Source organism: Protomyctophum parallelum, assembly GCF_964188405.1.
Source record: "Protomyctophum parallelum genome assembly, chromosome: 16".
Taxonomy (NCBI): domain Eukaryota; kingdom Metazoa; phylum Chordata; class Actinopteri; order Myctophiformes; family Myctophidae; genus Protomyctophum; species Protomyctophum parallelum.
Window position 1 is genome coordinate 14,825,603 of NC_139711.1, and position 15,092 is coordinate 14,840,694.

A 15,092-nucleotide genomic window follows, 5' to 3' on the forward strand; every position below is an offset into this window, starting at 1 on the left:
GAAAACCTGTGAAGTGAGACATTCTGCATAATGACTACTTTTGTACTTTTAGTCAAGTAAATGTAGAATTAAGGACTTTTACTTGTAACGGATTGCAGTATTGATACCCTTACTTAAGTAAAACATGTGAGTACTTCTGGAAACCAGTCTGGAAACCAGACATCGCAGTGCGTAACATATAGCTTTGAAGTGTTGGACTCAATTGTAAGATAATATATCTATTCAATGTTTGTTTGCAATAATTTTTCATACTGGCCTGAGTCCAAATGAATTGAACTCTGAGCTTGCCTCTTTGATGTGCAAGAAAGATGTATTTGGCGCTGCTCTGCGGCGACATGGGCATAAGGGCTACGCTTGCATGTGGGCCCTTTGTCTAAGACAAATTTCTTCCTCGGGAGACAAACAATAAAGAACCTTGAACCTTGAGCGGGGGGAACTGCAGCACATCATTTCCTTTTGGACTTACTTCAAAGGTAAGGTAAGGTAAGGTAATTTTATTTATAAAGCGCCTTTCAAAACAGCTGTTACAAGGTGCTGTACAATAACATAATAGGAATAAAACAATAACATCACAATCAAAGAAACCAACAATGAAATAAGAAACAGAGCAGCAAAGACAGTAAATAGATAAAAACAGAACAGTACATATAAATCAACAAAAGATTGAAATAATCACTGAAGCAAACCAAAATGTTTGCCGTACAAATTCGTTTTTAGTAGCTTCTTCAAGTTCTCAACAGACACATCATTTCTCAAGTAGAGTGGTAAGTCATTCCACAGCGTAGGTGCAACAAATGCGTAAGCTCGATCTCCTTTGGTTCGCAGCTTAGTGGCGGGGATAATGAGAAGACCTTTGTCTGAAGACCTAAGGTGTCTCATATTTACCTTGGGGTGCGCCAGTTCACTTAAATAAATTGGGCCCAGCCCATTTGAGAGATTTATAAGTAATTAATAAAAATATATATTTAATTCTGGAGTCGATTGGTAGCCAGTGCAAGCACAGGAGTAATGTGTGACCTTCTTTGTGTATTGGTTAACAGTCTAGCAGCCGCATTCTGCACAAGTTGGAGGCGGTGTATAGAGGAGCGACTCAATGTTGTAAACAAGGAATTACAATAGTCGAAGCGGGACGAAATAAAAGCGTGGATACGTTTTTCCAGGTCTTGTGGTGTTAATAACGTCTTCATTTTGGAATGGAACAATTGGAAAAAACATGTTTGGACAACCTTTTTTATATGTGGTTCAAAATTAATTTGGTGATCAAATTGTACACCTAGGTTTTTTGGCACCTTCATGACATTTGCTGTTATACTCATAGACGGGTCCTATAATTAGGATCTCAGTCTTGTCAGGGTTTAACTGTAAAAAGTTTTGGGACATCCATAGAATTAAGACATTCTTTTAAAATAGATAAGTTAGAATGCTGAGAGGATTTAAAAGAAAAATACAACTGGGTGTCATCAGCATAACAATGATATGAAATGTGATTAAAACGACTAATTAAAACACCGAGAGGTAGCATACAGGGAAAATAAAACAGGGCCAAGAATGGAACCATTCACAAACAATTTTCTCTAAGATCTTAGCAATGAAAGGGAGTTTGGATATAGGTCTGTAATTCAAAGGAAGTGAAGGGTCAAGGTTTTTTTTTTTTAAGTGGCTGGATAACAGCATGTTTAAAATAATCGAGACAGAACCGTAACTCAGGGAACTGTTAACAATAGACAGTACATGCAAGCCTAAAAGGTTAAAAGCATCTTTAAAAATAGTAGTTGGGATAAAATCCAGCGGACTGGGGGAAGGATGCATTTTAGAAACAACTTCAGTTAGGTGAGATATAGTGACTTGACTAAACTCACTTAGAAGCGTAGCCCTACAAGCAGAACCCAATGGTACTGAAGTTTCTGACATTTTTGAGACCCAGACCGGGTCCTATTCCACCTCCACCCTGCCACCGGGTACGCACACATAAATAAACGTAAATACCTTCGGATACGTCCTTCTGCGCTCTTTGACAGCTTTTGTTCGTTTGAGGGCTTCTGAATTTGTGAACTATAAGTAGGCCTACCTATAAATACCGCTGCGAATATCTCCTGTGGCGCGGAAGCCGTTAAGTATTTTTAATCTTTGTTTGACCGATTTGGTCGCTTTGATTCTTCTCTTCCTTCCTTGTTTATTGACACCTCATTGTACCGCCTATCTGGCTAGCTAGTGGCTATAGCTATGACAGAGCAGATCAGAGGCTGGAACGTAGCCATGCACAAGCCAACCGCACATCGGGAGGCGGTACAATAAACGGTAAATAAACAAGAAGAATCAAAGCGACCAAATCGGTCAAACAAACTTAACGGCTTCCGCGACACAAGATAATTCGCAGCGGTATGTATAGGTACTTATAGTTGACACATTCAGAATAACTCAAAAGAAAAGAAGCCGTCAAACGGCGCAGACACGACGTTAACGACGATATTGATGTCCGCGTTCTATCATTTCAATACGAAAACACAGTAACGCTCAGGGACCCTACTTAAGTGACATCCAAATTTCAGAAAAGCTTATTTAAAAAGAATGATAAAAACATCTCACAGTCATTGTTAGAACAGACAAAGGATACAGGAACTACTGCAAAATATCATGGAAGGGGGGGGGGGAACTCTGTTTAAGTTTGATATCTTACTGTTATAAAGTATGTTATACTTTTCCTCTTGTATTACTGTATTTTGTTTCTACTGTGTGTGTTGGAGAGCAATGTCAATACTCAATAGTCAACTTCCATTTATGTGAACTTGGCAAATAAGAAGGATTTTGACAACTGCTCCAAATCTTAAGGGAAAATATGTTCTAGAGATAATGACTTGCTGTCAACTCACTAAGCCGGGTTTCTCTTCTTGACTCCTTGCCAAGAACTGTGCAGTCATATGTTAGTGAGTGTGTTGTCGGTGGCAAATACACATTTATTTCCTCACACAATATTGCAGTGCCAGCTCTCACAATTGCTGTGTAGTCAATCCATTTGTAATCCCAAACAGAAGGATATGAACAAATGCTAGGTGGTTTTCCAGCTTTGTGACAACGGCTGCTTAAATGATGGGCTGCTAGGTTCTGAAATCAATGTGTAATAGTCTACAGCTGGCAACCCGAACACTAGTGTTAAAAGCACATTTTAAAATGTTGATTTGCAATAAACACAGGACAATCATATCATGCCTTTCAGATTTATTTTCCATCCCAGTAACTGTCTCATTAATTGCAAACAAAAGTCTTTGTTATTGTTGTATAGCTGTGTGAAAGCAAAGCGACCACTGTTCAGGAATTACTATACTCAGTTCTCACACTCCTGAAAGTCTTTAATATGGTTAATAAACACAACTCTTCTGAAAGAGTATTTGCATTTAAAAAAGACACACTCTGCCACATGCCACTTTGTGTAGGTATTATGCCCGTGCGTGCGCACGCTCGCTCTCTTGCTCGCATGTCATCCACAGCACATGTTATCTGCACACAGCCACCTGTTTATAAGACAGGGGCAATATATGAATTCCAATAAGGCTCACCCCCAGAGTGTACACACATACACACACACACACACACACACACACACACACACACACGCGCGATTATCATATGGAGCAGAGCTGTTATCTAAATCCCTTTTTAAAATGTGTGTGTGTGTGTGTGTGTGTGTGTGTGTGTGTGTGTGTGTGTGTGTGTGTGTGTGTGTGTGTGTGTGTGTGTGTGTGTGTGTGTGTGTGTGTGTGTGTGTGTGTGTGTGTGTGTGTGTGTGTGTGTGTGTGTGTGTGTGTGTGTGCATGCAGGTGTGCATTGTTGTTGAGAGGGAGTGGATGGAGAAAGGGTGAGAAAAACTATTATTGTATTCCCAGTTCAGAGTGGTGTGCAAGTGGGGTTAAGATGAGGCTTTCTCTCTACTCCGAAATGGATCACAGATGCCCTTGGATAATTAACAAGTCTTCATTGTGCTGACAACTATAAACCATATAGACCTATCTATATTTACTGAGCTAAATGAGGAAAAACTCACACGTAGAAGGCTATGGACCAGAGCTAGGTGTAAGCCATGTTTGTATGTGTGGCACATGTAGTAGCAAGCAATTCTTGGTCTGCTGACCCATGGGTCTCTCAGGCTTTACGCTACAGAAATTGGAAAAGGGGGCATTTGTGTATTAAGCAACCTGTGATGAAACACATTGCAGAACTAGTGAATAATTTTGTTAAATTAATTTAAGTCCAAAATTAGAATTTGTTTTGTATTAAAGGGATAGTTCCGATTTTTTTAACTTAAGTTGTATGAAATACTAGCGTCATTTGTATTGTTGACCTATTTCTAAAATATTATTGCAACTTCCGTTCAACTTTGACCCCTCTATCACATGGAACAATTTTAGTTTTTTAGTGATATGGACACAAAAAACATAGTTCCGTGTGATAGAGGGGTAAAGAATTTACGAAAGTTGCACTAATATTTTACAAAAATAGGTCAGTAGGAGTAGAGACCGCTTGGCCAACGCGGAAGTGCCTCTCGCCTACAACAACTGCTGATTTATTTTTGGCTGATAAAATGATGCGTAGCTTGCAGAGTTAGTTCAGTCAGACATACTCGAGGGGGTTCATGCCATGCTCAAAGGCGCATACTATACTCAAGGGGTTAACATGCTGCATTACTATGTGGGTGTATTCAGTGTGTGCAAGACCCACACATCATTCGCTGATGTGGCAGTCAGCTGACCAATTGGGCGGGCTACTTAAGCTCAGTAGACTGCATGCTCTTCCTGCCTTCCCCTGCATATGGTTCCTGGTTGTTATGTGATGTTTGCTCCCACCACCACCCTGGCTCTGTTATTTATGTCCCCATTGTATATCTATCTCCCTGCTCTTAATGTTTTATGATGGTGTTTAATCGTGCCGAGCAGGGAGACACATGACACATGATCTCCCTCTCCCTCCATGTGACAAAACATTAAACACCCCGGCGCAGTGTTTAATCGCCTGGTAGAGACACATATAGACGTAATATATATTATATATATATTATATATTAACGTAATATCAAAAACCAACAGCCGTAAAATCATCAATAATGTTTATAGAACACATGAATTCTAAGTTTAGAGACAGTTGGAACTTGGCACGGAGCCATTATCGTTTGGCAAAGTGCGGTCGTTCACTATTTAATATCATGCAGAATTTACACACTGCTTTAGCTCGTATTCATTGCCAAGCCATGCTTTAAACTGTATTTTCTGTACTTTTGAAACCGCTATGGTTTCGTTTGGCTTCGTTTGGCTTGTGTATAAACTCATGCATAATAATACCCCACTTCCAAACGAATGGTGTCGGTAGCCTACTTGGAATTCACTATGTTCTATAAACATCATTGATGAATTATTAATGGCTTTTTAAAATATATATTTTGATAAGTTTCAGTGATCATATCTATACAAAAGTTTATCTCACCTTGCGAATATATCAGGCCATTGTGTTGTGTTGGATCATGTCCAGCAGTCAAGGAAAACATTCCAATCGGACTCTAGCTTGTTTCAATTTTTTTAAGTAGCGTTCCTTAAGTGGCAACAAGGATCTGGGCCGGTGATCTGGCAAGCCATGACGCCTACTTTTAAATTAGTAGTATTTTAAAGCATCTGCGTTTGAGAATCCAACACCCCACTGTTTATTCCGGTTGGGAGAACTTGTCTTGTGTTTTCCTTTTGGTCTGCAATACAGTTTGGTTACAGTATAAAGAATTACTGACGCAGTTAGAGGACCTTTATTTCTTTTAGTTATTTAATAAAACTCAGACATACAATTGTATGGGTCTGAGTTATCCCGTTGCAGGCTGGCTGATGGTGGTTTGATGGAGACTCATGAGATTTGACTTGTCAACTCGCAGGCAACAAAGAAAGTATTGACAGAATATCTGTTCTCACGTGTGCATGGTCACGGCCTGTACGGATGCCCTTCCAAAATCAAATAAATGAAATCAGATGTTTCAAACGTATTGTTTTTGTTCCATTTTCGACAGTTTGTTGCCTTTGTTGTGGACTGTCCAGTTTGATAACGTTGCAATTGCAAACCACTGTTTAGGGAATTATGTTGCAAGTGATTGCAAGTTTTAACTTGGCCTGCCGCAAATCTTTAATCTTAAGATTTTCTTCCTCTGAGATTCTGTGTCATCCAAACTTGTTAAATTGCCTCCATCATGTGGACTGAAATCATCCACCTCCAAATTGAAAGAGAAGGAAAAAAGAAGCCTTCCAGCTCTTTAAACATTCACCTCAACTGCTTTAGTCATTTTCTGGAAGGAATAAGACTTTTGAGTCTGGAAATGTGTTGAGAGTGAAAGCTGCTATAATCCAGAGGATTAATACAATTGAGTTTGTAATGTTTTGCCCAATAGGCAGCTGTTATCGTCACACGCTGATGACTTCACAGGAAATTGGCTGTTTTGGGAGTGAGAGAATATGGGCACTGAAACATAGAATATCAGTGTGCTTTTGTGTCTGTCTGTCTGTCTGTCTGTCTGTCTGTCTGTCTGTCTGTCTGTCTGTCTGTCTGTCTGTCTGTCTGTCTGTCTGTCTGTCTGTCTGTCTGTCTGTCTGTCTGTCTGTCTGTCTGTCTGTCTGTCTGTCTGTCTGTCTGTCTGTCTGTCTGTGTGTGTGTGTGTGTGTGTGTGTGTGTGTGTGTGTGTGTGTGTGTGTGTGTGTGTGCGTGCGTGCGTGCGTGCGTGCGTGCGTGCGTGCGTGCGTGCGTGCGTGCGTGCGTGCGTGCGTGCGTGCGTGTGTGCGTGTGTGTGAGCATGCGTGCGCCCAATTGCATGGTTGAAAGAGCTGTATTGGACTGAGCACAGTTGTTTTTCACAGTTGTAGATCAAATAACAGTTTATATATAGATTGCCATTTTTATGGTCATGCTTGAATCCACCTACAACTCAGTCTCAAGCTCTCAGCCACTGATAATATATTCAACCTAATTCAACCCATCGAGTCGATTTGTTTCATTCCAATGCACTTGTTTCGCTGAAGTAGTAATAGTGGGGAAGCTTGGGGATATTTTGTGCTATTATGTCTAAAAGCGCCAACCTTTGGGGTCACCACAGCGGACAAATCCATATGGCCACCATTAACAACCTATTACCTATATAAGGCAAAATGTTCTAAATTCCATTATGCTTTAAGTAGCATGTGACGTGTCAAATGGGTTTTCATGATTCTGAATCCATTCCAAGCATTAGTTTTGCACGAAAAACACTCCTTGGGCTAAAAACGGCCATAGCCGTCATCACAAATGTGATGAGGTCATCACAAATGTGACGAGGTCATCACATTTGGGCACATTTGGGCACGTGGCTATGGCAAAACTAATAGAACATTTTGCCTTATGGTTGTCAATGTGGTTTACCAGGCTAGTGTGGGCGGGGGTGGTTCCGCGGCAGAGTGGCCGGATGGGAACCGCAAGGTTGCCATTTCGAACCCGGGCTCCCCCAGAGTTAGTGTGGAAGTGTCCTTGAGCAAGACACTGAACCCCTAATTGCTCCCGATGTGCAGGTTGGTGCCTTGCATGGTTTCCTCTGTCATCGGTGTATGAATGTATAATGAATGTAATGCAAAATCTATGTACAGCACCTTGGATAAAAGCTATATAAAGGCACCATTTAGTGACTACACTCAGCTAGTGCCCAGCTAGTAGGTCAGTTCTGCAGCTCTACGTTTAGTTTAAGACCAAGTTCAGCTCTACGTTTAGTTTAAGACCAACTGTAACTCAGTTCACCCGTGTTCACCCTCCTCTCTCTCTCTCTCTCTCTCTCTCTCTCTCTCTCTCTCTCTCTCTCTCGCTCTCTCTCGCTCTCTCTCTCTCTCTCTCTCTCTCATTAGCAGGCAACAGTGCAGCACTGTCTCTCTCTCTCTGTGTCTGCACAACAGCGCCCCTACTGGTACTCATAGTCAAACTGGTGCTCATTAACGTCACATAGTCACATAGGTGAACCAACACATAGGTGAACACGGACATTGCTGTTCCTTGGAGTGGTTGCACCACTCAAAAATCGGATGAAGCTAAACATAAAGAAAACATTATTGTCCATTACATTTAAAATAACATTTAAGTGTGCCTTAATGTTTTGAAATTAAAAAAAAAAAATTAATAACTAAAAATCACACCCTGAGGGGCGCTCTTATCATGCTATGATTGGGTGATGTATTTGATGTAAAACAAGCAATGTCGAAACAAACATTACATTTATCTTTATTGTTAATGGGATTTAATGTTTGTGACGTCAATTTTCCCTTCCTTGTCAATGGCGTTTTTAAAACAAACATATTACATATAAAACAAACCTGAGGCTAGCACCCCTCAAAAACTTAAGGGCTCTATTTTTGTCCCTAAACTACTTTGCCCTTTTTACATAAAAAAAAAGATCTACAAGCTCACATCATGTCGATGTAGATTGGCTATTGTTTTTCTAAATAGTAGTAGAGCCCTATACATGTTTGGGACACAGTGGTGTAAAAGTGTGTAGAGATTTAGAGTAAAATAGCATTACACTGCCCTCTTCTGTCTACATGTAGACATTGCTTTTTAAATGTATTACATGAGTTGGCCACAACCACCTTTCAAAACAAAGATCACACACACACACACACACACACACACACACACACACACACACACATGCATTGTTTCCAACTGTTTTGATTTTTATGATTGATGTGTATTGAAGTACTTCTGTTCAGTAAACCTATAGGGGTTTATTTTTATGAGACGTGGTGTTACGGCCCATACAGTATGTGGCCACACGCTGGGCAAGCGTGTAGAGTGGGCACTAGGGAACGGTGGGCAGACTGGGCACTGCAGGGATAGGTGGGCACCAAAACAGAGTGGGCACCAGGGATAGGTGGGCACCAAAACAGAGTGGGCACTAGGGAAAGGTGGGCAGACTGGGCACCCGGGATAGGTGGGCACCAAAACAGACTGGGCACCAGGGATAGGTGGGCACCAAAACAGAGTGGGCACTAGGGAAAGGTGGGCAGACTGGGCACCCGGGATAGGTGGGCACCAAAACAGACTGGGCACCAGGGATAGGTGGGCACCAAAACAGAGTGGGCACTAGGGTAAGGTGGGCAGACTGGGCACCCGGGATAGGTGGGCACCATGGTGAGTGGGGCACCGACGATCTGCAAGCTCACAACGCTGCATGTGTACGCAACACTTAATTGGAGCTTGAAGATCCATGGCTTGCCAAGCCGTGTGATATCCCGTTGATTTTACCTGTACTATATTTTCACCTGTACTTTGAGATTTTTCCTGTACTTTTAAACAGAGAGAGAGGGGGGGGGGGGGGGGGGGTAAAGTGTCTAGTTATAGTGAGAGTTTAGGGGGCCGCTGTTCTAGGGTATGATTTTGGGCCCTGGAGATTAATTAAAAATCAACATCTTAATGTAGCCCAGTGTTTATTTCATGCCCTTAGGCTTATTCTAATACATAATACAAGTCATTCTAAAACAGTTGACTAAGTTAAAAATGTATGCCTTTAATCAAAAGTTGTCTGTTATAAATAGATCTCTAAATAAATAGGTTTTAGTACAGGACTTATGTTTAAAAACGATGCATGCCGTTCATAGCAGTTAAAGGGTAAAATGCATAGGAGAGACTGTGGAAAAAACCCAATAACGAGGTGCAATGCTAAACAGGTGTGTTCCAGGGTTAATGAGTTTAATGAGCAAAGAGTGACCAGGTACTGGAGACTGGAGTTCTTCATTCTGATTGGTGTGTGTGATTCAGGTGATGTGTTCTGATTGGGGGTTTCTCAATTAGGTGGAAGTGGGGAGGAGAGAGAATAATTATGGAAGGAGTATAAAAGTACTGAACAGATTCACACAGAGTGTATGACCTGACACAGGTTGACATGACACAGAAGTGAAGTGGAAGTTTTCTGATAGTTTGATGCACAGTGCATGATTCTTGTGTCTGTTTTGTTTGAGTGAGTTATAAGAAGTCTTAAGTGAGTGGTAATGTAACATGTGCTTGGACCGAGTGAAGAAAGCGTGTAGTTTCTCAACAAGAGGAGACTTTTGCTCATTCTAAAAGACTGTGTTTTGGAGTGTGTTCCTGACGAGGATTCGACGTTCCTGCAGTCTGCTCGGCTTCATCACATCTCACCATCTCACGAACTGTTCTACAGATCTGACAAAGAACTGTGAGTAGGACTTTTGCTCATCAACAAGGACTGAGGAGTAAATCATCACCCCACCATCACCACGATCAGGCCTGCAACTTCTGGTTTGTGTGTGCGCGTGTGTATGAGTGTGGGCCCACTGTGTGTTTAGATTAAAGTGTTTTGTTTTTTGTATCTGCTATTTAGGAATAGTGATAGTCCAGAGTGATTGGTTTTGTGAAGGTAATTAAGGGAGTTTATTTGATTCAACTGGTTTAAAGGCTTGTGCCTATTTGGTTATATTACAAGGCCTACTGTTGGCTCATTCTAAAAAAGGGTTTACCATTCTTGTATTGTATGTCAACTGTATTGTATATTTCATGTTTTTATTTTCTTAACATTTAAAAAGGGTTAAACACATTTGTTAAAACAAATAACTTTATTAACCCTATCAGTAAATCTGATTTACATTTAAAGTTTGGTCTGGTATATTCTTTACAATAGGTAGGTATACTGAGCTTGTAGATGTGCTAGTCTGCAGTTAAAGTCAAGTTAATCAGCCTTGTGATTTATTCTATAAATACAGGGTTATACAGAGGTTAAGTCAACGAACTCAAACACCCCGTTATTCCCTTTAAGACGGTACCGGGGTGCTACATTAATATTGTCCAATACTTCAATAGGGAGGGGGGTGAAATTATGACAGGCAGTTTCTGCTGTTAACATATGACTCCCCGGTCAAAAAACACTTGAAGTAGACACTCATGCTTTCTAAGGTGTGATTTGGGGCCCTAAGGATGAATACAAAATGAATATCAACATACTGTCCAATGATTTGATAGGGACGGGGTGCAAATTATGACAGGCATTTTCTGCTGTCAAAATACTCCCCAGTAAAAAACACTGTTTTAAATTGATACTCATGCTTTCTACGGTGTGATCTGGGCCCTATGGTTGAATAAAAGAATTATATGGACATATACTGTCCAATAATTAGAGGAATAAGCCAAGTAAGAGTGCTTTCTAGGCCCACCTAGACTATACCTTGCGCCTTAGCGCCTCACTGTGGCACAAACATAATATTGCACATCAACAATAAACAGTATAGCACAGTATATTACACTTCAACTATCACTGAGGACATAATATATCACATTGACTAAATGTGGGGGAGGTAAGGGACCTGGATATATGGATAGGGAGCACTGGCACACGAAGGGTGAGAAACACTGGTGGTATATGCCATATACCACCAGTGTTTCTCACCCTTTGATCGATGAAGAATACCATATACTATATGGTATTCTTCATCGATCATGTTTTAACCACTTAAGCAAGCCTAAGAAGCAAGCCCTATACAGGTACTTCCTCATACAGAATAGGGATGGCAGGGTTAATGTTGCTAAATTGAGCATGATCACATATCATAGTTGGAGATTATTTAACGATTATTTAACACAAACTTCAGTCAAAGTTGCAAGGTTACAAGATTGTTCTTCCTATGTGTATGTATGTACCCTGTTCATGTAGTCAGTCAGAGTACAGGCATTCCATCCCATCACCTCTGTCTTGGAAGGAATAAACTGTCAAAACTCATGATTATCTCTCTTCAGTATCTCACCCGTAACGAGACACAATTATTACTTTTGTCTTCTGTAATCTGGATAATGATAGTTTGACAGGCAATGTGCAATATTCTCAACATGTCACTCGCTGCCCTTCCTGCGTAACATTCCTGTGTACACTCAGGACTTTACACTGCAGGTGGATGCCTAGCAGATAATTGTCTTGGCATTTGCATGATGTATTAATGACCTATTCATACCTCTATATGCACATAAAACTGATACTTATTTGACCATTTCTGCCACCTCGCTGTGAGGCCCTGTTTCAACTTCCTCGTCTTTACAGTAGAAAATAATTATGTAATCCTCAGGACCATTTGTCATTCCAAGTAGTTGAATGATACCATCCTTTATCATATTGTTTGAGTTAACACAGGACTTTGAAAAGTGTGTGTGTGTGTGTGTGTGTGTGTGTGTGTGTGTGTGTGTGTGTGTGTGTGTGTGCTCGGCCTTGTATCTCACACCCGTGTGACAGAGAAGGGTGCCGGGGACTCGGGGAGAGGGGCTGATCTGGGTGAATACAACAGTCACCCTGGGGGGTCCACGTGGGATCACCCCTCCCCCATGCTGCCCTCCTAATAAAATGGGAAGCAACTAACCACACGTAAAAGATGTGTTGCTGCTGTGAATCAATTAGATCACACTATTGCAAAGGAATACGCGTAGAATTTGACTTATTATCAGTATAATGGTGAAACTGGACCTCAAATGTTGTATAATGGAGAATGAAACTCTCAAAACATATATTGTTCCAACTAAGTAAATGATATACTGTAGATTTGAGAATGTAGTAATTTAACCACTTACATTATGTCGTCCAAAAAGAATGCCATGCCACACTATGTCATCCAATGTAAATACAATAAAATAAAAATAAAACATGTACACCCAATTTGCTTTATTGACCAAGTTGCATCATGGGGTCTATCCTTGGCCCCCTAATTTTTCCTCTCTACACAAATCTACAAGCTCACGATGCATCACATTGTGATGCGTTGCAAGCTTGCAGATGTATTTTGTTCAGCGAATGCCTTTCTTGACCAGATATAGGGTTACCGGTATTTGGGGATCCTTGGAATTGAAAGGTTTGGGAACCCCTAGCAGTGTTTATGCAATTGTATTGTGTTGAGGAATAAGCTACATTTAGAATGCCTTCAGAGTGCAAGTGATGGCCTCGTAAGTATAGTGATTCTCAAAGTATGGTCAAAAAGGAAAAAATGAATTTGTTTAACATCATGTTCTCTTCTGGGGTCCCTGGCACAAATCAATTTCAGATGGTGGTCCGCGGCCAAATACATATCAATTTGGGAGAGCTTGCCACAAAACACTATACTGTCGTATGGGACCAGTATGGCACCAGGCAGCAGTGGATGGAGACAAGCAGAGTTTAGGGGCGGTCCAGTGAGGCTCACCACTGGGACCAGCCTTCATTAGCACACAGCAGGGTCCTGTGGGAAACACAAGCCCCCCCCATGGGCAGGCAGGCAGGCAAATGGACAGCAAGGGGAGGGTTGGCGATCTGTCATTTTACAATGCCACTCTGCCAGCATATAATTTGTTCTGTTTTAAAACCCCATTCATACTTTGTGTGTGGTGTCTCACGCTGAAAAAAGGAGACCTACAACGCATAGCATCCAACACGTGGGGAGGTTGTAGATCTGCTATTTTCTGAGGAGTATAGGCTTATATACGCCATAGTATGACAAAACATAAAAGAGGCATTATTCATTCTAAAGTTGAATGAGTTTTGTGGTGGTAATTCCCTCTGTGTCATTATTGTTCATATGATTGAAAATAAACTAGAAAAAGTGCTCCTCGGAGGACCGATCTCCACCAGGTCAGGAACGTTTGTTGTGGCCGTGTATATTGTTTGGTATTGAGTGATCATAGACGTAGCAGTTAAAAGACTTGCAGTAGCTGGAACTTGTATAGTGTGTTGTAGAGTGTAGACGATTTATTATGACTGGATCACAAAGAAAAATAATGTGTTTCACAAAAGTTGGCTTCCTGCATGGTGGCACTCTAAAAGGCAGATTTGAAAAATGCAGGAAACAGGAATCAGCCAATTAAATAGCGCCACCATAAGGGTGATTTGAACATTTCTGTTTTTCTTCAGACATTTTGTTCAAAACGGAGCACACAATCTCAGGATGGAGTATGAAAAATCTGAAAGACCTGTTTCCCGGTATATAGACTGACCGATTTGTGTGACGTTTGGACAAAATCTGTAGGTGTATTGTAAAAGAATATTAAATTAAAAAAAGGGTTTATCAAAAATCGGCCTCCTAGTGGCGCTATAACAGGCCCATGTGAAAGATTTGGAACAGAGGTTCGGAATTGTCATCCAGGGAGTGTGTCTGCACAGTTTAGGTATACTTTCAGACGGGCATCGATAACGCAGACATTGTTGCCTGGATCCAGGACAGCTCTGCTCCAAGTTTGCATGCTCTTGAGGGGCGTTAAAGGTAGCCTGGTTAATAAACCAGACCGAATCAGCCGTTGGCAAAAAGAAATTGCCTGTCGGCGGATTACGGTCTGGTGAGGCTCAATGGTACGCCCATTTCCTACACCAGAGAAATGGGGCGGCCAATCGGGACACGGTATGCAATATGGGCGGGCTTTGGTACAGTGACTTTCAACACTTGAGACCTTTGACTGACAGTAGCTCTGACCAATTGCGTCAAAGAGAAAATGTTTCAACCCGCCCCCCTGGAAATGAAATCCAAGCTGAGCCTCCCCAGACTAATATCCCGCGGTCCGTGCGATATTAGTCTGGTTTATTAACCAGGCTACGTTAAAGGGTCTGGTCAGTTGCTATGGGTGTGTATGAAACGAGCACGAGCGAAACAATTTCACAGAACCGCGCCCGACATTTAGTCGACTAAAATTAGACTAACAGTAAAACATTCCAGGTGACTAAAATGTGTCCAAAGACTATGACTAAACTAAAATAGAAATTTGCTGCCAAAACAACACTGGTTCCGGCCTCGTGGAGACAATAAATCTACGGCAGCTCTCCGTGGCATTACAACACCAGTGAATCTTAAAGCTGTAATTCAGAAACTGAATAAAGAGCCATTCACACTGTCTAACTAACTAAATAACTTGCATTGTATTTTATAGTCAGTGTAAACTGTGTATAGGCTATATATATAGATAGATAAATAGATTTGTAACTCTCTATGGTTAAAATGAATGGCAGATATTTCAGTGGTGCCAGACAACCACGCCAGTGGTTTTCAACCAGTGGTCCTTGAGGGGGTTCCAGGTGGTCCCATGTAGCTAGTTGGTAACTAAATGGA